The following is a 19,706-nucleotide window of genomic DNA, read 5'->3' on the forward strand; positions in this document are numbered from 1 at the left end:
GACTGACTGACCGAGACTGACTGACTGACTGACTGAGACTGGACTGGACTGACTGACTGACTGACTGACTGAGACTGACTGACTGCTTTAGTGACTAACTGACTGCACAGGACTGACCGACTGACTGACTGACTGACTGCCTGACTGACTAACTGACTGAATGACTGACTGACTGAGACTAAATGACTGACTGCTTGACTGACTGGCTGAAGGACTAACTGACTGACTGAGTGACTGACTGACTGGATTGACTGACTGAGACTGAACGACTGAGTGCTTGACTGATTGACTTCGCAAAAGGGAAAAATAAAAAAAAAAGAATTATAAAATTAGAAAAAAATATTTGCATTTAAGATTTCCTTTCCGGCCGGGACTCGAACCCAGTACCACGCGCTAGGAACCCAACGGTCTAGCCATTAGGCTATCGGAGCTCTGTCGTTGGAAGTCTTAAATATAATAAAAACAAAAAATGCACCTTGGTAATTATTGATTCAAACACTTTGAAATTTACAGGTCGAATAATTAAACTGACTCAGAATTTTTCTCTCTACATAAATAATCAATATTCGCAAAAGAGAAAAATTAAAAAAAAAAGAAGAAGAAATTTCAAATTAGAAACTAAAAGTATACATTGAAGATTTTCGTTCAGGCTGGGACTCGACCCCAGGGCCACTCGCTTGGAAGCCTAACACTCTAGCCATTAGTCTATGGGAGCTCTGTCGGTGGGAGTTTTAAATATAATAAAAACAAAAAATGCACCTTGGTAATTGTTTATTTAAACACTTTGAAATCTTTGTGTCGAAAAATTAAACTGACTCAGAATTTTCTTCCCTACATAAATAATCAATAATTGCAAAGGAAAGAAATTGAAAAAAAAAAAGAATTTTCAAATTAGAAAAGAAATATATACATTGAAGATATTCGCTCCGGCTGGGACTCGAACCCAGGCCACTCGCTTGGAAGACCAGCGGTCTAGCCATTAGGCTATCGGAGTTCTGTCGAGCGGAGTCTTACTGCCTGACTGATACTGCCTGACTGACAGACTGACTCACTGACTGACTGATACTGACTGACTGACTCACTGACTGACCGAGACTGACTGACTAACTGCCTGACTGACTGAGACTGGACTGACTGACTGACTGACTGACTGACTGACTAACTGACTGACTGAGACTGACTGACTGACTGCTTGACTCTCTGACTGGCTATTTCACTGACTGACTGAATGACTAAATGACTGACTGACACTGACTGACTGACTGCTTGACTACCTGACTGACTGCTTGACTGACTAACTGACTGGACAGGACTGACCGACTGTCTGACTGACAGACTGACTGAATAAGGATGACTGACCGACTGACTTAATAAGGCTGACTGACTGACTGACTGACAGACTGACTGAATAAGGCTGACCGACTGACTGACTGCCTGACTGACTGACTGACTGAATGACTGACTGACTGACTGACCGAGACTGACTGACTGACTGACTGAGACTGGACTGGACTGACTGACTGACTGACTGACTGAGACTGACTGACTGCTTTAGTGACTAACTGACTGCACAGGACTGACCGACTGACTGACTGACTGACTGCCTGACTGACTGACTGACTGAATGACTGACTGACTGAGACTAAATGACTGACTGCTTGACTGACTGGCTGAAGGACTAACTGACTGACTGAGTGACTGACTGACTGGACTGACTGACTGAGACTGAATGACTGAGTGCTTGACTGATTGACTGTCAGACTGACTGACTGACTTCGCAAAAGGGAAAAATAAAAAAAAAGAATTATAAAATTAGAAAAAAGTATTTGCATTTAAGATTTCCTTTCCGGCCGGGACTCGAACCCAGTACCACGCGCTAGGAACCCAACGGTCTAGCCATTAGGCTATCGGAGCTCTGTCGATGGAAGTCTTAAATATAATAAAAACAAAAAATGCACCTTGGTAATTATTGATTCAAACACTTTGAAATTTACAGGTCGAATAATTAAACTGACTCAGAATTTTTCTCCCTACTTAAATAATCAATATTCGCAAAAGAGAAAAATTAAAAAAAAAAGAAGAAGAAATTTCAAATTAGAAACTAAAAGTATACATTGAAGATTTTCGTTCAGGCTGGGACTGGAACCCAGGGACACTCGCTTGGAAGCCTAACACTCTAGCCATTAGTCTATGGGAGCTCTGTCGGTGGGAGTTTTAAATATAATAAGAACAAAAAATGCACCTTGGTAATTGTTTATTTAAACACTTTGAAATCTTCGTGTCGAAAAATTAAACTGACTCAGAATTTTCTTCCCTACATAAATAATCAATAATTGCAAAGGAAAGAAATTGAAAAAAAAAGAATTTTCAAATTAGAAAAGAAATATATACATTGAAGATATTCGCTCCGGCTGGGACTCGAACCCAGGCCACTCGCTTGGAAGACCAGCGGTCTAGCCATTAGGCTATCGGAGTTCTGTCGAGCGGAGTCTTACTGCCTGACTGATACTGCCTGACTGACAGACTGACTCACTGACTGACTGATACTGACTGACTGACTCACTGACTGACCGAGACTGACTGACTAACTGCCTGACTGACTGAGACTGGACTGACTGACTGACTGACTGACTGACTGACTGACTGAGACTGACTGACTGACTGCTTGAATCTCTGACTGGCTATTTCACTGACTGACTGAATGACTAAATGACTGACTGACACTGACTGACTGACTGCTTGACTACCTGACTGACTGCTTGACTGACTAACTGACTGGACAGGACTGACCGACTGACTGACTGACAGACTGACTGAATAAGGATGACTGACAGACTGACTGAATAAGGCTGACTGACTGACTGACTGACAGACTGACTGAATAAGGCTGACCGACTGACTGACTGCCTGACTGACTGACTGACTGAATGACTGACTGACTGACTGACCGAGACTGACTGACTGACTGACTGAGACTGGACTGGACTGACTGACTGACTGACTGACTGAGACTGACTGACTGCTTTAGTGACTAACTGACTGCACAGGACTGACCGACTGACTGACTGACTGACTTCCTGACTGACTGACTGACTGAATGACTGACTGACTGAGACTAAATGACTGACTGCTTGACTGACTGGCTGAAGGACTAACTGACTGACTGAGTGACTGACTGACTGGACTGACTGACTGAGACTGAATGACTGAGTGCTTGACTGATTGACTGTCAGACTGACTGACTGACTTCGCAAAAGGGAAAAATAAAAAAAAAAAAGAATTATAAAATTAGAAAAAAATATTTGCATTTAAGATTTCCTTTCCGGCCGGGACTCGAACCCAGTACCACGCGCTAGGAACCCAACGGTCTAGCTATTAGGCTATCGGAGCTCTGTCGATGGAAGTCTAAAATATATAAAAAACAAAAAATGCACCTTGGTAATTATTGATTCAAACACTTTGAAATTTACAGGTCGAATAATTAAACTGGCTCAGAATTTTTTTCCCTACTTAAATAATCAATATTCGCAAAAGAGAAAAATTAAAAAAAAAAAGAAGAAGAAATTTCAAATTAGAAACTAAAAGTATACATTGAAGATTTTCGTTCAGGCTGGGACTGGAACCCAGGGACACTCGCTTGGAAGCCTAACACTCTAGCCATTAGTCTATGGGAGCTCTGTCGGTGGGAGTTTTAAATATAATAAGAACAAAAAATGCACCTTGGTAATTGTTTATTTAAACACTTTGAAATCTTCGTGTCGAAAAATTAAACTGACTCAGAATTTTCTTCCCTACATAAATAATCAATAATTGCAAAGGAAAGAAATTGAAAAAAAAAGAATTTTCAAATTAGAAAAGAAATATATACATTGAAGATATTCGCTCCGGCTGGGACTCGAACCCAGGCCACTCGCTTGGAAGACCAGCGGTCTAGCCATTAGGCTATCGGAGTTCTGTCGAGCGGAGTCTTACTGCCTGACTGATACTGCCTGACTGACAGACTGACTCACTGACTGACTGATACTGACTGACTGACTCACTGACTGACCGAGACTGACTGACTAACTGCCTGACTGACTGAGACTGGACTGACTGACTGACTGACTGACTGACTGACTAACTGACTGACTGAGACTGACTGACTGACTGCTTGACTCTCTGACTGGCTATTTCACTGACTGACTGAATGACTAAATGACTGACTGACACTGACTGACTGACTGCTTGACTACCTGACTGACTGCTTGACTGACTAACTGACTGGACAGGACTGACCGACTGTCTGACTGACAGACTGACTGAATAAGGATGACTGACCGACTGACTGAATAAGGCTGACTGACTGACTGACTGACAGACTGACTGAATAAGGCTGACCGACTGACTGACTGCCTGACTGACTGACTGACTGAATGACTGACTGACTGACTGACCGAGACTGACTGACTGACTGACTGAGACTGGACTGGACTGACTGACTGACTGACTGACTGAGACTGACTGACTGCTTTAGTGACTAACTGACTGCACAGGACTGACCGACTGACTGACTGACTGACTGCCTGACTGACTGACTGACTGAATGACTGACTGACTGAGACTAAATGACTGACTGCTTGACTGACTGGCTGAAGGACTAACTGACTGACTGAGTGACTGACTGACTGGACTGACTGACTGAGACTGAATGACTGAGTGCTTGACTGATTGACTGTCAGACTGACTGACTGACTTCGCAAAAGGGAAAAATAAAAAAAAAGAATTATAAAATTAGAAAAAAGTATTTGCATTTAAGATTTCCTTTCCGGCCGGGACTCGAACCCAGTACCACGCGCTAGGAACCCAACGGTCTAGCCATTAGGCTATCGGAGCTCTGTCGATGGAAGTCTTAAATATAATAAAAACAAAAAATGCACCTTGGTAATTATTGATTCAAACACTTTGAAATTTACAGGTCGAATAATTAAACTGACTCAGAATTTTTCTCCCTACTTAAATAATCAATATTCGCAAAAGAGAAAAATTAAAAAAAAAAAGAAGAAGAAATTTCAAATTAGAAACTAAAAGTATACATTGAAGATTTTCGTTCAGGCTGGGACTGGAACCCAGGGACACTCGCTTGGAAGCCTAACACTCTAGCCATTAGTCTATGGGAGCTCTGTCGGTGGGAGTTTTAAATATAATAAGAACAAAAAATGCACCTTGGTAATTGTTTATTTAAACACTTTGAAATCTTCGTGTCGAAAAATTAAACTGACTCAGAATTTTCTTCCCTACATAAATAATCAATAATTGCAAAGGAAAGAAATTGAAAAAAAAAGAATTTTCAAATTAGAAAAGAAATATATACATTGAAGATATTCGCTCCGGCTGGGACTCGAACCCAGGCCACTCGCTTGGAAGACCAGCGGTCTAGCCATTAGGCTATCGGAGTTCTGTCGAGCGGAGTCTTACTGCCTGACTGATACTGCCTGACTGACAGACTGACTCACTGACTGACTGATACTGACTGACTGACTAACTGACTGACCGAGACTGACTGACTAACTGCCTGACTGACTGAGACTGGACTGACTGACTGACTGACTGACTGACTGACTGACTGAGACTGACTGACTGACTGCTTGAATCTCTGACTGGCTATTTCACTGACTGACTGAATGACTAAATGACTGACTGACACTGACTGACTGACTGCTTGACTACCTGACTGACTGCTTGACTGACTAACTGACTGGACAGGACTGACCGACTGACTGACTGACAGACTGACTGAATAAGGATGACTGACAGACTGACTGAATAAGGCTGACTGACTGACTGACTGACAGACTGACTGAATAAGGCTGACCGACTGACTGACTGCCTGACTGACTGACTGACTGAATGACTGACTGACTGACTGACCGAGACTGACTGACTGACTGACTGAGACTGGACTGGACTGACTGACTGACTGACTGACTGAGACTGACTGACTGCTTTAGTGACTAACTGACTGCACAGGACTGACCGACTGACTGACTGACTGACTTCCTGACTGACTGACTGACTGAATGACTGACTGACTGAGACTAAATGACTGACTGCTTGACTGACTGGCTGAAGGACTAACTGACTGACTGAGTGACTGACTGACTGGACTGACTGACTGAGACTGAATGACTGAGTGCTTGACTGATTGACTGTCAGACTGACTGACTGACTTCGCAAAAGGGAAAAATAAAAAAAAAAAAGAATTATAAAATTAGAAAAAAATATTTGCATTTAAGATTTCCTTTCCGGCCGGGACTCGAACCCAGTACCACGCGCTAGGAACCCAACGGTCTAGCTATTAGGCTATCGGAGCTCTGTCGATGGAAGTCTAAAATATATAAAAAACAAAAAATGCACCTTGGTAATTATTGATTCAAACACTTTGAAATTTACAGGTCGAATAATTAAACTGGCTCAGAATTTTTTTCCCTACATAAATAATCAATATTCGCAAAAGAGAAAAATTAAAAAAAAAGAAGAAGAAATTTCAAATTAGAAACTAAAAGTATACATTGAAGATTTTCGTTCAGGATGGGACTCGAACCCAGGGCCACTCGCTTGGAAGCCTAACACTCTAGCCATTAGTCTATGGGAGCTCTGTCGGTGGGAGTTTTAAATATAATAAAAACAAAAAATGCACCTTGGTAATTGTTTATTTAAACACTTTGAAATCTTCGTGTCGAAAAATTAAACTGACTCAGAATTTTCTTCCCTACATAAATAATCAATAACTGCAAAGGAAAGAAATTGAAAAAAAAAAGAATTTTCAAATTAGAAAAGAAATATATACATTGAAGATATTCGCTCCGGCTGGGACTCGAACCCAGGCCACTCGCTTGGAAGACCAGCGGTCTAGCCATTAGGGTATCGGAGTTCTGTCGAGCGGAGTCTTACTGCCTGACTGATACTGCCTGACTGACAGACTGACTCACTGACTGACTGATACTGACTGACTGACTCACTGACTGACCGAGACTGACTGACTAACTGCCTGACTGACTGAGACTGGACTGACTGACTGACTGACTGACTGACTGAGACTGACTGACTGCTTTAGTGACTAACTGACTGCACAGGACTGACCGACTGACTGACTGACTGACTGCCTGACTGACTGACTGACTGAATGACTGAATGACTGACTGACTGCGACTAAATGACTGACTGCTTGACTGACTGGCTGAAGGACTAACTGACTGACTGAGTGACTGACTGACTGAGACTGAATGACTGCTTTAGTGACTAACTGACTGCACAGGACTGACCGACTGACTGACTGACTGACTGCCTGACTGACTGAGACTGACTGACTGACTGCTTGACTCTATGACTGGCTATTTCACTGACTGACTGAATGACTAAATGACTGACTGACACTGACTGACTGACTGCTTGACTACCTGACTGACTGCTTGACTGACTAACTGACTGGACAGGACTGACCGACTGACAGACTGACTGAATAAGGATGACTGACAGACTGACTGAATAAGGCTGACTGACTGACTGACTGACAGACTGACTGAATAAGGCTGACCGACTGACTGACTGCCTGACTGACTGACTGACTGAATGACTGACTGACTGACCGAGACTGACTGACTGACTGAGACTGGACTGGACTGACTGACTGACTGACTGACTGAGACTGACTGACTGCTTTAGTGACTAACTGACTGCACAGGACTGACCGACTGACTGACTGACTGACTGCCTGACTGACTGACTGACTGAATGACTGACTGACTGAGACTAAATGACTGACTGCTTGACTGACTGGCTGAAGGACTAACTGACTGACTGAGTGACTGACTGACTGGACTGACTGACTGAGACTGAATGACTGAGTGCTTGACTGATTGACTGTCAGACTGACTGACTGACTTCGCAAAAGGGAAAAATAAAAAAAAAAGAATTATAAAATTAGAAAAAAATATTTGCATTTAAGATTTCCTTTCCGGCCGGGACTCGAACCCAGCACCACGCGCTAGGAACCCAACGGTCTAGCCATTAGGCTATCGGAGCTCTGTCGATGGAAGTCTTAAATATAATAAAAACAAAAAATGCACCTTGGTAATTATTGATTCAAACACTTTGAAATTTACAGGTCGAATAATTAAACTGACTCAGAATTTTTCTCCCTACATAAATAATCAATATTCGCAAAAGAGAAAAATTAAAAAAAAAAGAAGAAGAAATTTCAAATTAGAAACTAAAAGTATACATTGAAGATTTTCGTTCAGGCTGGGACTCGAACCCAGGGCCACTCGCTTGGAAGCCTAACACTCTAGCCATTAGTCTATGGGAGCTCTGTCGGTGGGAGTTTTAAATATAATAAAAACAAAAAATGCACCTTGGTAATTGTTTATTTAAACACTTTGAAATCTTCGTGTCGAAAAATTAAACTGACTCAGAATTTTCTTCCCTACATAAATAATCAATAATTGCAAAGGAAAGAAATTGAAAAAAAAAGAATTTTCAAATTAGAAAAGAAATATATACATTGAAGATATTCGCTCCGGCTGGGACTCGAACCCAGGCCACTCGCTTGGAAGACCAGCGGTCTAGAAATTAGGCTATCGGAGTTCTGTCGAGCGGAGTCTTACTGCCTGACTGATACTGCCTGACTGACAGACTGACTCACTGACTGACTGATACTGACTGACTGACTCACTGACTGACCGAGACTGACTGACTAACTGCCTGACTGACTGAGACTGGACTGACTGACTGACTGACTGAGTGACTGACTGACTGAGACTGACTGACTGACTGCTTGAATCTCTGACTGGCTATTTCACTGACTGACTGAATGACTAAATGACTGACTGACACTGACTGACTGACTGCTTGACTACCTGACTGACTGCTTGACTGACTAACTGACTGGACAGGACTGACCGACTGACTGACTGACAGACTGACTGAATAAGGATGACTGACAGACTGACTGAATAAGGCTGACTGACTGACTGACTGACAGACTGACTGAATAAGGCTGACCGACTGACTGACTGCCTGACTGACTGACTGACTGAATGACTGACTGACTGACTGACCGAGACTGACTGACTGACTGACTGAGACTGGACTGGACTGACTGACTGACTGACTGACTGAGACTGACTGACTGCTTTAGTGACTAACTGACTGCACAGGACTGACCGACTGACTGACTGACTGACTGCCTGACTGACTAACTGACTGAATGACTGACTGACTGAGACTAAATGACTGACTGCTTGACTGACTGGCTGAAGGACTAACTGACTGACTGAGTGACTGACTGACTGGATTGACTGACTGAGACTGAACGACTGAGTGCTTGACTGATTGACTTCGCAAAAGGGAAAAATAAAAAAAAAAGAATTATAAAATTAGAAAAAAATATTTGCATTTAAGATTTCCCTTCCGGCCGGGACTCGAACCCAGTACCACGCGCTAGGAACCCAACGGTCTAGCCATTAGGCTATCGGAGCTCTGTCGTTGGAAGTCTTAAATATAATAAAAACAAAAAATGCACCTTGGTAATTATTGATTCAAACACTTTGAAATTTACAGGTCGAATAATTAAACTGACTCAGAATTTTTCTCTCTACATAAATAATCAATATTCGCAAAAGAGAAAAATTAAAAAAAAAAGAAGAAGAAATTTCAAATTAGAAACTAAAAGTATACATTGAAGATTTTCGTTCAGGCTGGGACTCGACCCCAGGGCCACTCGCTTGGAAGCCTAACACTCTAGCCATTAGTCTATGGGAGCTCTGTCGGTGGGAGTTTTAAATATAATAAAAACAAAAAATGCACCTTGGTAATTGTTTATTTAAACACTTTGAAATCTTTGTGTCGAAAAATTAAACTGACTCAGAATTTTCTTCCCTACATAAATAATCAATAATTGCAAAGGAAAGAAATTGAAAAAAAAAAGATTTTTCAAATTAGAAAAGAAATATATACATTGAAGATATTCGCTCCGGCTGGGACTCGAACCCAGGCCACTCGCTTGGAAGACCAGCGGTCTAGCCATTAGGCTATCGGAGTTCTGTCGAGCGGAGTCTTACTGCCTGACTGATACTGCCTGACTGACAGACTGACTCACTGACTGACTGATACTGACTGACTGACTCACTGACTGACCGAGACTGACTGACTAACTGCCTGACTGACTGAGACTGGACTGACTGACTGACTGACTGACTGACTGACTAACTGACTGACTGAGACTGACTGACTGACTGCTTGACTCTCTGACTGGCTATTTCACTGACTGACTGAATGACTAAATGACTGACTGACACTGACTGACTGAATGACTAAATGACTGACTGACACTGACTGACTGACTGCTTGACTACCTGACTGACTGCTTGACTGACTAACTGACTGGACAGGACTGACCGACTGTCTGACTGACAGACTGACTGAATAAGGATGACTGACCGACTGACTGAATAAGGCTGACTGACTGACTGACTGACAGACTGACTGAATAAGGCTGACCGACTGACTGACTGCCTGACTGACTGACTGACTGAATGACTGACTGACTGACTGACCGAGACTGACTGACTGACTGACTGAGACTGGACTGGACTGACTGACTGACTGACTGACTGAGACTGACTGACTGCTTTAGTGACTAACTGACTGCACAGGACTGACCGACTGACTGACTGACTGACTGCCTGACTGACTGACTGACTGAATGACTGACTGACTGAGACTAAATGACTGACTGCTTGACTGACTGGCTGAAGGACTAACTGACTGACTGAGTGACTGACTGACTGGACTGACTGACTGAGACTGAATGACTGAGTGCTTGACTGATTGACTGTCAGACTGACTGACTGACTTCGCAAAAGGGAAAAATAAAAAAAAAGAATTATAAAATTAGAAAAAAGTATTTGCATTTAAGATTTCCTTTCCGGCCGGGACTCGAACCCAGTACCACGCGCTAGGAACCCAACGGTCTAGCCATTAGGCTATCGGAGCTCTGTCGATGGAAGTCTTAAATATAATAAAAACAAAAAATGCACCTTGGTAATTATTGATTCAAACACTTTGAAATTTACAGGTCGAATAATTAAACTGACTCAGAATTTTTCTCCCTACTTAAATAATCAATATTCGCAAAAGAGAAAAATTAAAAAAAAAAAAAAGAAGAAATTTCAAATTAGAAACTAAAAGTATACATTGAAGATTTTCGTTCAGGCTGGGACTGGAACCCAGGGACACTCGCTTGGAAGCCTAACACTCTAGCCATTAGTCTATGGGAGCTCTGTCGGTGGGAGTTTTAAATATAATAAGAACAAAAAATGCACCTTGGTAATTGTTTATTTAAACACTTTGAAATCTTCGTGTCGAAAAATTAAACTGACTCAGAATTTTCTTCCCTACATAAATAATCAATAATTGCAAAGGAAAGAAATTGAAAAAAAAAGAATTTTCAAATTAGAAAAGAAATATATACATTGAAGATATTCGCTCCGGCTGGGACTCGAACCCAGGCCACTCGCTTGGAAGACCAGCGGTCTAGCCATTAGGCTATCGGAGTTCTGTCGAGCGGAGTCTTACTGCCTGACTGATACTGCCTGACTGACAGACTGACTCACTGACTGACTGATACTGACTGACTGACTCACTGACTGACCGAGACTGACTGACTAACTGCCTGACTGACTGAGACTGGACTGACTGACTGACTGACTGACTGACTGACTGACTGAGACTGACTGACTGACTGCTTGAATCTCTGACTGGCTATTTCACTGACTGACTGAATGACTAAATGACTGACTGACACTGACTGACTGACTGCTTGACTACCTGACTGACTGCTTGACTGACTAACTGACTGGACAGGACTGACCGACTGACTGACTGACAGACTGACTGAATAAGGATGACTGACAGACTGACTGAATAAGGCTGACTGACTGACTGACTGACAGACTGACTGAATAAGGCTGACCGACTGACTGACTGCCTGACTGACTGACTGACTGAATGACTGACTGACTGACTGACCGAGACTGACTGACTGACTGACTGAGACTGGACTGGACTGATTGACTGACTGACTGACTGAGACTGACTGACTGCTTTAGTGACTAACTGACTGCACAGGACTGACCGACTGACTGACTGACTGACTTCCTGACTGACTGACTGACTGAATGACTGACTGACTGAGACTAAATGACTGACTGCTTGACTGACTGGCTGAAGGACTAACTGACTGACTGAGTGACTGACTGACTGGACTGACTGACTGAGACTGAATGACTGAGTGCTTGACTGATTGACTGTCAGACTGACTGACTGACTTCGCAAAAGGGAAAAATAAAAAAAAAAAAAAGAATTATAAAATTAGAAAAAAATATTTGCATTTAAGATTTCCTTTCCGGCCGGGACTCGAACCCAGTACCACGCGCTAGGAACCCAACGGTCTAGCTATTAGGCTATCGGAGCTCTGTCGATGGAAGTCTAAAATATATAAAAAACAAAAAATGCACCTTGGTAATTATTGATTCAAACACTTTGAAATTTACAGGTCGAATAATTAAACTGGCTCAGAATTTTTTTCCCTACATAAATAATCAATATTCGCAAAAGAGAAAAATTAAAAAAAAAGAAGAAGAAATTTCAAATTAGAAACTAAAAGTATACATTGAAGATTTTCGTTCAGGCTGGGACTCGAACCCAGGGCCACTCGCTTGGAAGCCTAACACTCTAGCCATTAGTCTATGGGAGCTCTGTCGGTGGGAGTTTTAAATATAATAAAAACAAAAAATGCACCTTGGTAATTGTTTATTTAAACACTTTGAAATCTTCGTGTCGAAAAATTAAACTGACTCAGAATTTTCTTCCCTACATAAATAATCAATAATTGCAAAGGAAAGAAATTGAAAAAAAAAAGAATTTTCAAATTAGAAAAGAAATATATACATTGAAGATATTCGCTCCGGCTGGGACTCGAACCCAGGCCACTCGCTTGGAAGACCAGCGGTCTAGCCATTAGGGTATCGGAGTTCTGTCGAGCGGAGTCTTACTGCCTGACTGATACTGCCTGACTGACAGACTGACTCACTGACTGACTGATACTGACTGACTGACTCACTGACTGACCGAGACTGACTGACTAACTGCCTGACTGACTGAGACTGGACTGACTGACTGACTGACTGACTGACTGAGACTGACTGACTGCTTTAGTGACTAACTGACTGCACAGGACTGACCGACTGACTGACTGACTGACTGCCTGACTGACTGACTGACTGAATGACTGAATGACTGACTGACTGCGACTAAATGACTGACTGCTTGACTGACTGGCTGAAGGACTAACTGACTGACTGAGTGACTGACTGACTGAGACTGAATGACTGCTTTAGTGACTAACTGACTGCACAGGACTGACCGACTGACTGACTGACTGACTGCCTGACTGACTGAGACTGACTGACTGACTGCTTGACTCTATGACTGGCTATTTCACTGACTGACTGAATGACTAAATGACTGACTGACACTGACTGACTGACTGCTTGACTACCTGACTGACTGCTTGACTGACTAACTGACTGGACAGGACTGACCGACTGACAGACTGACTGAATAAGGATGACTGACAGACTGACTGAATAAGGCTGACTGACTGCCTGACTGACTGACTGACTGAATGACTGACTGACTGACCGAGACTGACTGACTGACTGAGACTGGACTGGACTGACTGACTGACTGACTGACTGAGACTGACTGACTGCTTTAGTGACTAACTGACTGCACAGGACTGACCGACTGACTGACTGACTGACTGCCTGACTGACTGACTGACTGAATGACTGACTGACTGAGACTAAATGACTGACTGCTTGACTGACTGGCTGAAGGACTAACTGACTGACTGAGTGACTGACTGACTGGACTGACTGACTGAGACTGAATGACTGAGTGCTTGACTGATTGACTGTCAGACTGACTGACTGACTTCGCAAAAGGGAAAAATAAAAAAAAAAGAATTATAAAATTAGAAAAAAATATTTGCATTTAAGATTTCCTTTCCGGCCGGGACTCGAACCCAGCACCACGCGCTAGGAACCCAACGGTCTAGCCATTAGGCTATCGGAGCTCTGTCGATGGAAGTCTTAAATATAATAAAAACAAAAAATGCACCTTGGTAATTATTGATTCAAACACTTTGAAATTTACAGGTCGAATAATTAAACTGACTCAGAATTTTTCTCCCTACATAAATAATCAATATTCGCAAAAGAGAAAAATTAAAAAAAAAAGAAGAAGAAATTTCAAATTAGAAACTAAAAGTATACATTGAAGATTTTCGTTCAGGCTGGGACTCGAACCCAGGGCCACTCGCTTGGAAGCCTAACACTCTAGCCATTAGTCTATGGGAGCTCTGTCGGTGGGAGTTTTAAATATAATAAAAACAAAAAATGCACCTTGGTAATTGTTTATTTAAACACTTTGAAATCTTCGTGTCGAAAAATTAAACTGACTCAGAATTTTCTTCCCTACATAAATAATCAATAATTGCAAAGGAAAGAAATTGAAAAAAAAAAGAATTTTCAAATTAGAAAAGAAATATATACATTGAAGATATTCGCTCCGGCTGGGACTCGAACCCAGGCCACTCGCTTGGAAGACCAGCGGTCTAGCCATTAGGCTATCGGAGTTCTGTCGAGCGGAGTCTTACTGCCTGACTGATACTGCCTGACTGACAGACTGACTCACTGACTGACTGATACTGACTGACTGACTCACTGACTGACCGAGACTGACTGACTAACTGCCTGACTGACTGAGACTGGACTGACTGACTGACTGACTGAGTGACTGACTGACTGAGACTGACTGACTGACTGCTTGAATCTCTGACTGGCTATTTCACTGACTGACTGAATGACTAAATGACTGACTGACACTGACTGACTGACTGCTTGACTACCTGACTGACTGCTTGACTGACTAACTGACTGGACAGGACTGACCGACTGACTGACTGACAGACTGACTGAATAAGGATGACTGACAGACTGACTGAATAAGGCTGACTGACTGACTGACTGACAGACTGACTGAATAAGGCTGACTGACAGACTGACTGAATAAGGCTGACTGACTGACTGACTGACAGACTGACTGAATAAGGCTGACCGACTGACTGACTGCCTGACTGACTGACTGACTGAATGACTGACTGACTGACTGACCGAGACTGACTGACTGACTGACTGAGACTGGACTGGACTGACTGACTGACTGACTGACTGAGACTGACTGACTGCTTTAGTGACTAACTGACTGCACAGGACTGACCGACTGACTGACTGACTGACTGCCTGACTGACTAACTGACTGAATGACTGACTGACTGAGACTAAATGACTGACTGCTTGACTGACTGGCTGAAGGACTAACTGACTGACTGAGTGACTGACTGACTGGATTGACTGACTGAGACTGAACGACTGAGTGCTTGACTGATTGACTTCGCAAAAGGGAAAATAAAAAAAAAAGAATTATAAAATTAGAAAAAAATATTTGCATTTAAGATTTCCTTTCCGGCCGGGACTCGAACCCAGTACCACGCGCTAGGAACCCAACGGTCTAGCCATTAGGCTATCGGAGCTCTGTCGTTGGAAGTCTTAAATATAATAAAAACAAAAAATGCACCTTGGTAATTATTAATTCAAACACTTTGAAATTTACAGGTCGAATAATTAAACTGACTCAGAATTTTTCTCTCTACATAAATAATCAATATTCGCAAAAGAGAAAAATTAAAAAAAAAAGAAGAAGAAATTTCAAATTAGAAACTAAAAGTATACATTGAAGATTTTCGTTCAGGCTGGGACTCGACCCCAGGGCCACTCGCTTGGAAGCCTAACACTCTAGCCATTAGTCTATGGGAGCTCTGTCGGTGGGAGTTTTAAATATAATAAAAACAAAAAATGCACCTTGGTAATTGTTTATTTAAACACTTTGAAATCTTCGTGTCGAAAAATTAAACTGACTCAGAATTTTCTTCCCTACATAAATAATCAATAATTGCAAAGGAAAGAAATTGAAAAAAAAAAAGAATTTTCAAATTAGAAAAGAAATATATACATTGAAGATATTCGCTCCGGCTGGGACTCGAACCCAGGCCACTCGCTTGGAAGACCAGCGGTCTAGCCATTAGGCTATCGGAGTTCTGTCGAGCGGAGTCTTACTGCCTGACTGATACTGCCTGACTGACAGACTGACTCACTGACTGACTGATACTGACTGACTGACTCACTGACTGACCGAGACTGACTGACTAACTGCCTGACTGACTGAGACTGGACTGACTGACTGACTGACTGACTGACTGACTAACTGACTGACTGAGACTGACTGACTGACTGCTTGACTCTCTGACTGGCTATTTCACTGACTGACTGAATGACTAAATGACTGACTGACACTGACTGACTGACTGCTTGACTACCTGACTGACTGCTTGACTGACTAACTGACTGGACAGGACTGACCGACTGTCTGACTGACAGACTGACTGAATAAGGATGACTGACCGACTGACTGAATAAGGCTGACTGACTGACTGACTGACAGACTGACTGAATAAGGCTGACCGACTGACTGACTGCCTGACTGACTGACTGACTGAATGACTGACTGACTGACTGACCGAGACTGACTGACTGACTGACTGAGACTGGACTGGACTGACTGACTGACTGACTGACTGAGACTGACTGACTGCTTTAGTGACTAACTGACTGCACAGGACTGACCGACTGACTGACTGACTGACTGCCTGACTGACTGACTGACTGAATGACTGACTGACTGAGACTAAATGACTGACTGCTTGACTGACTGGCTGAAGGACTAACTGACTGACTGAGTGACTGACTGACTGGACTGACTGACTGAGACTGAATGACTGAGTGCTTGACTGATTGACTGTCAGACTGACTGACTGACTTCGCAAAAGGGAAAAATAAAAAAAAAGAATTATAAAATTAGAAAAAAGTATTTGCATTTAAGATTTCCTTTCCGGCCGGGACTCGAACCCAGTACCACGCGCTAGGAACCCAACGGTCTAGCCATTAGGCTATCGGAGCTCTGTCGATGGAAGTCTTAAATATAATAAAAACAAAAAATGCACCTTGGTAATTATTGATTCAAACACTTTGAAATTTACAGGTCGAATAATTAAACTGACTCAGAATTTTTCTCCCTACTTAAATAATCAATATTCGCAAAAGAGAAAAATTAAAAAAAAAAAGAAGAAGAAATTTCAAATTAGAAACTAAAAGTATACATTGAAGATTTTCGTTCAGGCTGGGACTGGAACCCAGGGCCACTCGCTTGGAAGCCTAACACTCTAGCCATTAGTCTATGGGAGCTCTGTCGGCGGGAGTTTTAAATATAATAAAAACAAAAAATGCACCTTGGTAATTGTTTATTTAAACACTTTGAAATCTTCGTGTCGAAAAATTAAACTGACTCAGAATTTTCTTCCCTACATAAATAATCAATAATTGCAAAGGAAAGAAATTGAAAAAAAAAAAGAATTTTCAAATTAGAAAAGAAATATATACATTGAAGATATTCGCTCCGGCTGGGACTCGAACCCAGGCCACTCGCTTGGAAGACCAGCGGTCTAGCCATTAGGGTATCGGAGTTCTGTCGAGCGGAGTCTTACTGCCTGACTGATACTGCCTGACTGACAGACTGACTCACTGACTGACTGATACTGACTGACTGACTCACTGACTGACCGAGACTGACTGACTAACTGCCTGACTGACTGAGACTGGACTGACTGACTGACTGACTGACTGACTGAGACTGACTGACTGCTTTAGTGACTAACTGACTGCACAGGACTGACCGACTGACTGACTGACTGACTGCCTGACTGACTGACTGACTGAATGACTGAATGACTGACTGACTGCGACTAAATGACTGACTGCTTGACTGACTGGCTGAAGGACTAACTGACTGACTGAGTGACTGACTGACTGAGACTGAATGACTGCTTTAGTGACTAACTGACTGCACAGGACTGACCGACTGACTGACTGACTGACTGCCTGACTGACTGAGACTGACTGACTGACTGCTTGACTCTATGACTGGCTATTTCACTGACTGACTGAATGACTAAATGACTGACTGACACTGACTGACTGACTGCTTGACTACCTGACTGACTGCTTGACTGACTAACTGACTGGACAGGACTGACCGACTGACAGACTGACTGAATAAGGATGACTGACAGACTGACTGAATAAGGCTGACTGACTGACTGACTGACAGACTGACTGAATAAGGCTGACCGACTGACTGACTGCCTGACTGACTGACTGACTGAATGACTGACTGACTGACCGAGACTGACTGACTGACTGAGACTGGACTGGACTGACTGACTGACTGACTGACTGAGACTGACTGACTGCTTTAGTGACTAACTGACTGCACAGGACTGACCGACTGACTGACTGACTGACTGCCTGACTGACTGACTGACTGAATGACTGACTGACTGAGACTAAATGACTGACTGCTTGACTGACTGGCTGAAGGACTAACTGACTGACTGAGTGACTGACTGACTGGACTGACTGACTGAGACTGAATGACTGAGTGCTTGACTGATTGACTGTCAGACTGACTGACTGACTTCGCAAAAGGGAAAAATAAAAAAAAAAGAATTATAAAATTAGAAAAAAATATTTGCATTTAAGATTTCCTTTCCGGCCGGGACTCGAACCCAGCACCACGCGCTAGGAACCCAACGGTCTAGCCATTAGGCTATCGGAGCTCTGTCGATGGAAGTCTTAAATATAATAAAAACAAAAAATGCACCTTGGTAATTATTGATTCAAACACTTTGAAATTTACAGGTCGAATAATTAAACTGACTCAGAATTTTTCTCCCTACATAAATAATCAATATTCGCAAAAGAGAAAAATTAAAAAAAAAAGAAGAAGAAATTTCAAATTAGAAACTAAAAGTATACATTGAAGATTTTCGTTCAGGCTGGGACTCGAACCCAGGGCCACTCGCTTGGAAGCCTAACACTCTAGCCATTAGTCTATGGGAGCTCTGTCGGTGGGAGTTTTAAATATAATAAAAACAAAAAATGCACCTTGGTAATTGTTTATTTAAACACTTTGAAATCTTCGTGTCGAAAAATTAAACTGACTCAGAATTTTCTTCCCTACATAAATAATCAATAATTGCAAAGGAAAGAAATTGAAAAAAAAAAGAATTTTCAAATTAGAAAAGAAATATATACATTGAAGATATTCGCTCCGGCTGGGACTCGAACCCAGGCCACTCGCTTGGAAGACCAGCGGTCTAGCCATTAGGCTATCGGAGTTCTGTCGAGCGGAGTCTTACTGCCTGACTGATACTGCCTGACTGACAGACTGACTCACTGACTGACTGATACTGACTGACTGACTCACTGACTGACCGAGACTGACTGACTAACTGCCTGACTGACTGAGACTGGACTGACTGACTGACTGACTGAGTGACTGACTGACTGAGACTGACTGACTGACTGCTTGAATCTCTGACTGGCTATTTCACTGACTGACTGAATGACTAAATGACTGACTGACACTGA

The sequence above is a fragment of the Uloborus diversus genome, unplaced genomic scaffold, assembly GCF_026930045.1.
Source record: "Uloborus diversus isolate 005 unplaced genomic scaffold, Udiv.v.3.1 scaffold_22, whole genome shotgun sequence".
Classification (NCBI taxonomy): Eukaryota; Metazoa; Arthropoda; class Arachnida; order Araneae; family Uloboridae; genus Uloborus; species Uloborus diversus.